The 8,278-nt window shown below is 41.0% G+C and overlaps 1 long non-coding RNA gene across 1 annotated transcript in view; it reads left to right on the top strand.

Moving 5' to 3' along the window:
• Positions 1-8,278, top strand: part of LOC110333015 — a 92,037-nt gene that overhangs the window by 39,634 nt on the left and 44,125 nt on the right. The gene's annotated exons all lie outside the window — the stretch shown is intronic.

The following is an 8,278-nucleotide window of genomic DNA, read 5'->3' as shown; positions in this document are numbered from 1 at the left end:
CCACACACCTATGGTCACTTGATCTTTGACAAGGGAGCTAAAACCATCCAGTGGAAAAAAGACAGCATTTTCAACAAATGGTGCTGGCACAACTGGTGGCTATCATGTAGAAGGAAGAACTAAGTGTGGATACTTTGTTCCTTCTTCGAATGGGGAACAAAATACCCATGGAATGAGTTACAGAGACAAAGTTCAGAGCAGAGACTGAATGAACAACCATCCAGAGACTGCCCCACTTGGGGATCTACCCCATAAACAACCACCAAACCTAGACACTAATGAAGATACCAACAAGAGCGGCTGCTGACAGGAGCCTGATATAGCTGTCTCCTGCGAGGCTCTGCCAGTGCCTGGTAAATACAGAAGTGGATGTTCACAGTCATCCATTGGATGGAGCACAAGGTCCCCAGTGAGGGAGCCAGAGAAATACCCAGGGAGCTGAAGGGGACTGAAGCCCCATAGAAGGAACATCAATATGAACTAACCAGTACCCCCCAGAGCTCCTTGGCACTAAACCACCAACCAAAGAAAACACACAAAGGGACTCATGGCTCTAGCTGCATATGTAGCAGAGGATGGCGTAGTCGGTCATCAATGGGTGGAGAGGCCCTAGGTTCTGTGAAAGTTCTATGTTCCAGTATAGGGGAATGCCAGGACTGGGAATGGGAGTGGGTGGGTTGGGGAGCTGGGGGTGGGGGGAGGGCAGAGGGGATTTTCAGAGGGGAAACTAGTAAAGGGGATAACATTTGAAATGTAAATAAAGAAAATTTAATAAAAAATTAATACTTACTGAAAAAAAAGATAGAAAAGTAAATTGCCTTAATATTGAACACATGTATTGGAGTATATTAAATCAATGACTAATACATGCTTTTGAAACCTGAATAAATGTTTAAAATGTTTCTTCAATTAAAGCCTGTGAAAGATATAACCTTTAAAAAAAGTAGTAGATTTAATTATGGCATTTTCAAAAAGAATTTGTTTTTGTTAAATCCCCTTTTCTACCTTATCCCCCATTCTTGTACCCCTGTGTGTCCTTCTGTGTCCTTTGAGAACTCTGCCCACTGGTATCCATAGTGGCTGCATGAGTTTGTACCACCCCAGCAAAGTGTAAGGGGCCTCTTAGCAGACTTTGCTGTCTTTTGCTCTCTGGATTATGGGCATTCTGACTGATAGTAGTTGGAATCTTACCCTCTGATTGGTTGCCAGGGTTTGTTTTTTCTTGTGGTTTAATTTTTGCGTTGGTTGTGTATTGAGCCTGCCTGAAGTCTAATTGCCTCTTTCTTGTCTCCTGTAAGCTGCCTGTTTGCTCCGTTGCTGGTTTCTCTTGCTGTGAAGATGTGTAATTGACGTAATCCCATTTGTCAGTTTTCAGGGTTATTCTGCACTGGATTCCTGTGCAGGTGATATCCAATTCGTGAACTCTATTTGTTGACTAGGTTGCCTTTTTGCCTACTTTATTTGACACTTTTATCAAACTTCATGTGTTCGTAGATGTGTGGATTTGTCCCTGGGCCCTCTGTGTGTTCCCATTGACTACACATCTGCTGTTGTGCAGTAACATGTAGAAACATGCTGCCTTTGCTGCTGTGACTCTGAAGTGTCATTTGTGGTCAGTTCTTGGGACACACCCGCAGTGTTTTTGTGTTGCTTCTACAGTTTTACATTTTCCCAGTCCTATGAATAATTGCATTGCGATTTTTGACAGGGGTTGCTTTGAATCTATAAATTATTTTTAGTAAAATTTAAGCAATTTCATTATATGAATTCTGCCAGCCCAGAAGCATGGAAGGTCTTTCCATCATCTAGTGTCTTCTCCAGTCCCCCCAATTTTCTTCCACTTGGTTAGGTTTATTCTTGGGCCATTCATTCATTTATTCATTCATTCATTTAAGTATTGTCAATAAAATACTGTTCCTAATTTCTTTCTCAGAAATGTGTTGTTGGTGTATATGAAAGATATTTTATATCTTGAAACGTTAATGAAAGTGATATTCAAAAAGCTTGCTAATAGAGTCTGTAGCACCTTTTAAGTATGCAATCACATCATTTATGATTAGGGAGAATTTGATTTCTTCTTTTATATTTTTATCTCTCTTATATCTTTCCCTTGTCTTATTTTTCTAAGACTTCAATAACTTTATTGAAGTATTCTAACTAAGACTCCAGTACCTGTATTGAAAAGGAGTAAAGAAAATCAGACAGCCATATCTTATTCTAGACTTTAAGTAAAAATGAATTGCTCAGGGTAATTTTTTTTTATCATTTAGTATAATGTTAGCAATGGATTCGTTTTATATATCTCTGTTATTTTGAGATGTACTCTGCCTATTTCAAGCTTTTTCAGTACTTCTATCATGAGAGCACCTTGAACTTTGTGAAATACATTTTCTGCATCTATTGGAATGGCCACATGTATCACTTCAATTTTTAAGGATTTTGTTGGAAACACTTATAGATCCACAGTTATTCTCTTTAGCACTTAAATATGAAATGCTACTTTTGTTTTCTATTATTTATATTGAGAAATTATTAACCAATTTATTGATCCTTTGTAGATAATTTTCTCTCTGATTGCTTTCAAGATTTTTTAAAATATAGTTTAAGTTTGTGTTCCAGGAGTATTTATCTCTACTTCTGAATATTTCTTCTTGAGGTTTGCAGAACTTAGTGATCTGTCTTAAAAAAAAAAAAACTTTCATTATTTGGAATAGCATCCTTAAAATTGTACATTATTTATTCATGTATGAACATGAGTGTGTTCATATGTATGTATGTATATATATATATATATGTATATGTATACATATATATGTGTGTGTGTGTGTGTGTGAGAGAGAGAGAGAGAGAGAGTGTGTGTGTGTGTGTGTGTGTGTGTGTGATGGGGGACATACACATATGCTGTGGTGTGCCTGTGGATGTCAGAGGACAATATAAGAAGTTGGTATTCATCATCCAATGTGGGTCCCAGGAATCAAAGTCAAGTTGTTAGGGTTGGTGGCAAGGGCCTTTACTTTCCCTGGGCCATCTTGCAGCCCTGGAGTCATGCATTTTTTTCTCTTCAGACACTGCTGAGGTTTTATCCTCTCAGTCCTTTCTGGAGACCCCAAGCACATTTCTTGGCTATTCCCCCTATGTGCATTTCAACATCTACTCTTCAGTGTACTCTGCTCATAAACATCAGTATTTTGGATTATTCTACTTTTAAGTCCTTAATTTCATAATCATATAGTGTTTTTTTAAAAAAACATTTATTTACTTATTTATTTCTTTATTATGTTCTTGACACACTTCTGTAGGGTAGGCTGGCCTTGGCTGTTCTTGCCCTGGCCTCCTAATACACTTAAAACATATAGTGTGCCACCGTGCATAGCTTCTGAGCAGTATTTTTATTGAAGTCTGGATATAATGCATTAAGGAAGCATAGAGACTCCAGACTATATTCTTTCTCTAGCAAACTTTACCCTTTTCTCTCTGGATAGACAATAAAGACTGGTCGCACATACCACCTAGCTTAGGGCTTGGCTTAACTCCCACTGCATGAGGCTCCATGCACCTCTCTACAGTGGTGTTCTAATGACGTGGCTGGGGGGTCCTTAATTCTTTCATTTTCTACCCAATCAGAAAATCACAGCTTCCTTTTACATCATTTCTCACCTTCTACAACATCAGAGCTTAGCAGGGATCTTGGGGTGGAACCTCCCATGTGGGTCTCTGAGACTTCCAGCAACCCTTTCCAGTCAAAAATTGCCCCCTGTAAATCTCTAGTGTTTCTGTCTCAGTGCTTCAAGACCCCAAGTTCTGTTGTCACTCTCCCTCACTGGTCTTCCCTACAGGCTACAGGCAGGTCACAGATTCTAGAACCAGAGCTGGCAAAATTCAGCATAGAATGCAACGGGAGCTCCTCAGCTGTTCCCTGCATGGGCAGCTCATTCTCAGAAACGCCTGAGCCTTAGCTTCCCTTCTTGGTTGCGCCAGTAGGTAATTGCCATGTGTAATCAGATGTTTTGTCTTTTACATCCTCCTTTGAGCCTGCTCATTGGCTGCACTAATATATCTAAAGTCACTCGATCATACTCTAGAGTGGACTTCCATTTTTCACGTTGCCCTTTCCATTGACGGCAGTGTGCTAGCAGCCCCTGGACTCCCACCACTCAGGAAGCAACGGCATGGAGGTTGCTGCAAGCAAATTTCAGACAAAATAGGAAGGCTACATAACACAATTCTATCTTTCTAAAAGCCCAGCTTTCCATACATTGTTGAGTAAAGTCATATAACAATATTAAACTCAACACTTATGGCAGATTAATTTTGGAGAAGACTCTCATTTGAAGGAAAGAAAAAGTTTATGTTTGTAATTTAAATATGGCTTTTAAAATGTTTTAGAAGTTACCAGCAATATAACAAAACCTCTTGTATTTTGCAGGAAGTGGGTCTTACTTAACACACAGAAAATATGTCACCTTTTCTTGTACATCAAACCTCGTAGGTTTATCCTTGGCTCCGTGGCAGGGAAACAGCTTTCTGGGTGCAGTATGGGGACAGAAAGCTGTCTACTGGCTCTGGTCCTATTTCTGGATTGTGTGGAGAAGTAATTGAGATCTTGCTGTCCTTATTAAGTGAGAAGATCCCAAACACAGAGCACACAGGCAGTTAGGTAAGCCACTGGAGTGTGGATGCCAACTCAGGATCCTGCGTAAGTAATAAACCCCAGGCAGGACATGTAAACAGCCAGAAAAACAGAGGGTTGGAACCAACTCACCAAGTAGGTTATTTTCCTGTGAATAATGGAATTCTGTACCTCATGTCATCCCTTATTTAAAGCATCCCCACCATGCTTTTTGATATTTTTGATTGTGTATTCTTACAACATACTGGGTTGGACCAAGGGATGCATATGTGTGAAAGCACATACTATAGTATTACCAGGTTACATACCGCCCCAGCTACCCCCGTCTCTCATGCATTTATATTTAAAGCCAAGCTTAACTAAGTCCTTGGAACACTCCTGCTGGCACTAAAGAAGGAATTAGAGATTGCTGATTCATCAGTTCATCCTGGCCAGGGAATTCCAGTGCCATCTCAGGCTCTGCCCACAGTCTGAGCTCCCGAGCCCCTCCCACTTTCGGAACCTCATTTAACATTTGACGCCTTTACACATATACCCCCCCACACACACACATACACTACCATGTGTATCTACACCGTAAACACTCTAGCGAAGCATACTCACACCATAGACACATACACTGTATACACATATACATAAACAGATGATACTCACATAATACATATTCACAATATAGTATATACACAACATACACACATATGTACATAAATAAGTACATATATATATTAAAATGGTTCAGAGGGTAAAGGCACTTGCTGCCAGGCATGATAACTTGAATTCTATCCCTGAGACCCACATGATAAAGGGAACCAACACCTACAAGTTGTCATGTGACCTTCCTGTGTATGCAAGCATCTGTGCTCTCTCTCTCTCTCTCTCTCTCTCTCTCTCTCTCTCTCTCTCTCTCTCACACACACACACACACACACACACACACACACACCACATGCACGCACACACACACACACACACAAGTTTGTTTGTCTGTTTTAAAGGATCTTAGCATCTTCCTTTGCCTTGCCCTGTCTGTCTACTGGATGTCTGCCAGTATTCTTCATCCTTACAATCTTTAATTCTTATACACAGACTCCATCACCTGAGGTGTGTGGATCAGAGGTGTACCACATCCCATGCTGTGGAAGACACAGGCTCTGGGCACTGGCTCCATGCAGACATGCAGTAGTTGTGTTCATACACAGCCTGAGGTATGTGCAGAGCAGCTGCAGGCACCCCGGGGTGGACACCGAGGAGCACAGGTTACCAGCACTCTGGGAACAGGCTTTCTCTGTACCTCCAGAGTCTTTGCTTATCTTGCATCTTCCCAGAAGAGATCTACTTGTCTGCCCTTTGGCTCCTCCTGTCTCTGTTTATGGTGATCTACTTATTTTTAGTAATCTCTTTCTCCCATGCCTCACTCTCTGTTAAATACTTCTAGTCCCAGCCAGATGTGACCGTTCTTCCTTTATAGCATAGGAACACTGGGCTTGTGTCTCTCCAGGACTGTTAGTATAATCTGTGTTGAAAAAAAGTTGCCTGTGTGTGTGTGTTATCTCTCTTATTAGACAGCTTTTTAAGGAAAAGAACTGTGGAACTTTTAAATCCTCAGCTGGGCTAACCAAAGTCTTGCAAATAAGAGTCAGCTAATAAACATTAATTAGGCTGAGTGATGATGATGATGATGATGATGATGATGATGATGATGATTTAGGCTGAGTGATGATGATGATGATGGTGGTGGTGGTGGTGGTGGTGGTGGTGGTGATGGTGATGATGGTGGTGATGGTGATGATGGTGATGGTGGTGATGATGATTATGGTAATGATGGTGATGGTGGTGATGATGGTGATGTGTGACCACTGTTTTCTCATTGGGCTACAACAGCATGGCATTCTGTCTCTTCACCTTCCTTTAAACACTCAACTGAAGAAAATATTTGCAAACTGCACAACAAGGAGTTAATATTTAGAATAAATGAGGAACTCAAATAAAACGATAGTCAAAAATAAGAATCCAAGTTTTAAATGGCTAAGAGGCAATTTTCCATTGAGAACCCCATTCCTATGCTCTTGGGAATGGCTCCCTGCTCCTGCCATGCTTAAAATTTATATTAAAATCTCTTCGTAAACTCCAACTGTGCTTCAATAATAAAAATAAACCTGGACAAAAGACTTAAGTAGACATTTCTCAAAAGATGACCATGTGATCTGTAGGCATATGAAAAAATTCTCAGTCCCACTAATCATCGTGGAAATGTGCACCTCACTCTTAAGGATGTGCACCTCGCTCTTAAGGATGCGCACCTCGCTCTTAAGGATGTGCACCTCACGCTTAAGGATGTGCACCTCACGCTTAAGGATGTGCACCTCACGCTTAAGGATGCGCGCCTCACGCTTAAGGATGCGCACCTCATGCTTAAGGACGGCTGTTTTCAGAAGACTGATGCAGACTTGGGGAAAAGTGAACTCTCACTTATAATGCTCACAGGAATGTGGGCCAAAAGGAAACCAGAACTGCCTTATGCCCCAGAAGTCACACTGCAGTCACACATACATACATGCATACATACATACATGTTTGTGTCCAGTATACAGCCCAAAGAAATTACATCAGCATAGAGAAGAGACCTCTACATCCGCATGGTTCTTACAGTGCTATTTACTGTAGCAAAGGAATTGAAAGAATGTTAGTGTCCTTCACACAATGAAAAGAGAAAGAAAATGTGGAATATGTGTATAAACCGTACCATTCAGCCATATAAAACAAAATCTGAACAGTTGTACCGATGTGAACTACAGATCAGTGTGTTAAGTGAAGTAAGGCAGGAGCTGAAAAAGCAACACTGCATGGGAAGTTCTAAAGCAGCTGTCCTGGGGAGCCTCGGGGGGTGTGGAAAGGCAGATGAGCAGGTCCTGAGGGCTAGACAGACAGGAGGACACCTTGGCACGCAGCTGCACTCTACAGTGAGTATAGCTGAAAGTGTAACTCTTAAAAAGCTCAAAGAAGGGACTTTTAATGTTTTGCCACAAAGAAATACCTCTTTGGGAATGTGTATGTATTGACTTTGACTTGAGGGTTCCACAGTGTGCACATGTATTGAAGCATCTCATGAGTTGCCATATGTACATATGTATAATTTTTGTTAATTATGAAAATAATTTTGCCATATTAGTAATTTTTTAATCATAGGAAGCCAGTCTGAATCATGGTATTAGTATCTTGTCATATTTTTGTTTTGCCTATTTTCAAGGGGAAGGCACAAGTTTCTGTTCATCACATACCCCTCTCTCAGTCACCATCTTCTGTAAACCATTGGACATTCAAATTCTTGGGCCTATTCTAGACCTGATGCCCTGGAAATTCTGCAGCCCTACTGAGGTGTGCTTCACAAGTCTTCTGGACCCAGGAGCTTAAGGGTCATGGCTACTCTCACTACCCTTTTAATTTAGAGCTATATCATAAATAACCCCTCTGCTTTGTGTCCTGAGTACACACACACACACACACACAGAGAGAGAGAGAGAGAGAGAGAGAGAGAGAGAGAGAGAGAGAGAGAGCTAGATGTCAGTACCTTCAAGTCAGTGAGGAACCTGGAAGGAATATAGATGTCCAAGCTTGCCTGTCTGGGCTTCCATGCTGACTATGATTTCC

The sequence above is a fragment of the Mus pahari genome, chromosome 15 (genome assembly GCF_900095145.1).
Source record: "Mus pahari chromosome 15, PAHARI_EIJ_v1.1, whole genome shotgun sequence".
Classification (NCBI taxonomy): Eukaryota; Metazoa; Chordata; class Mammalia; order Rodentia; family Muridae; genus Mus; species Mus pahari.
The sequence above is the reverse complement of the archived record's forward strand: the minus strand, read 5'-3'. Positions and strand labels throughout refer to the sequence as shown.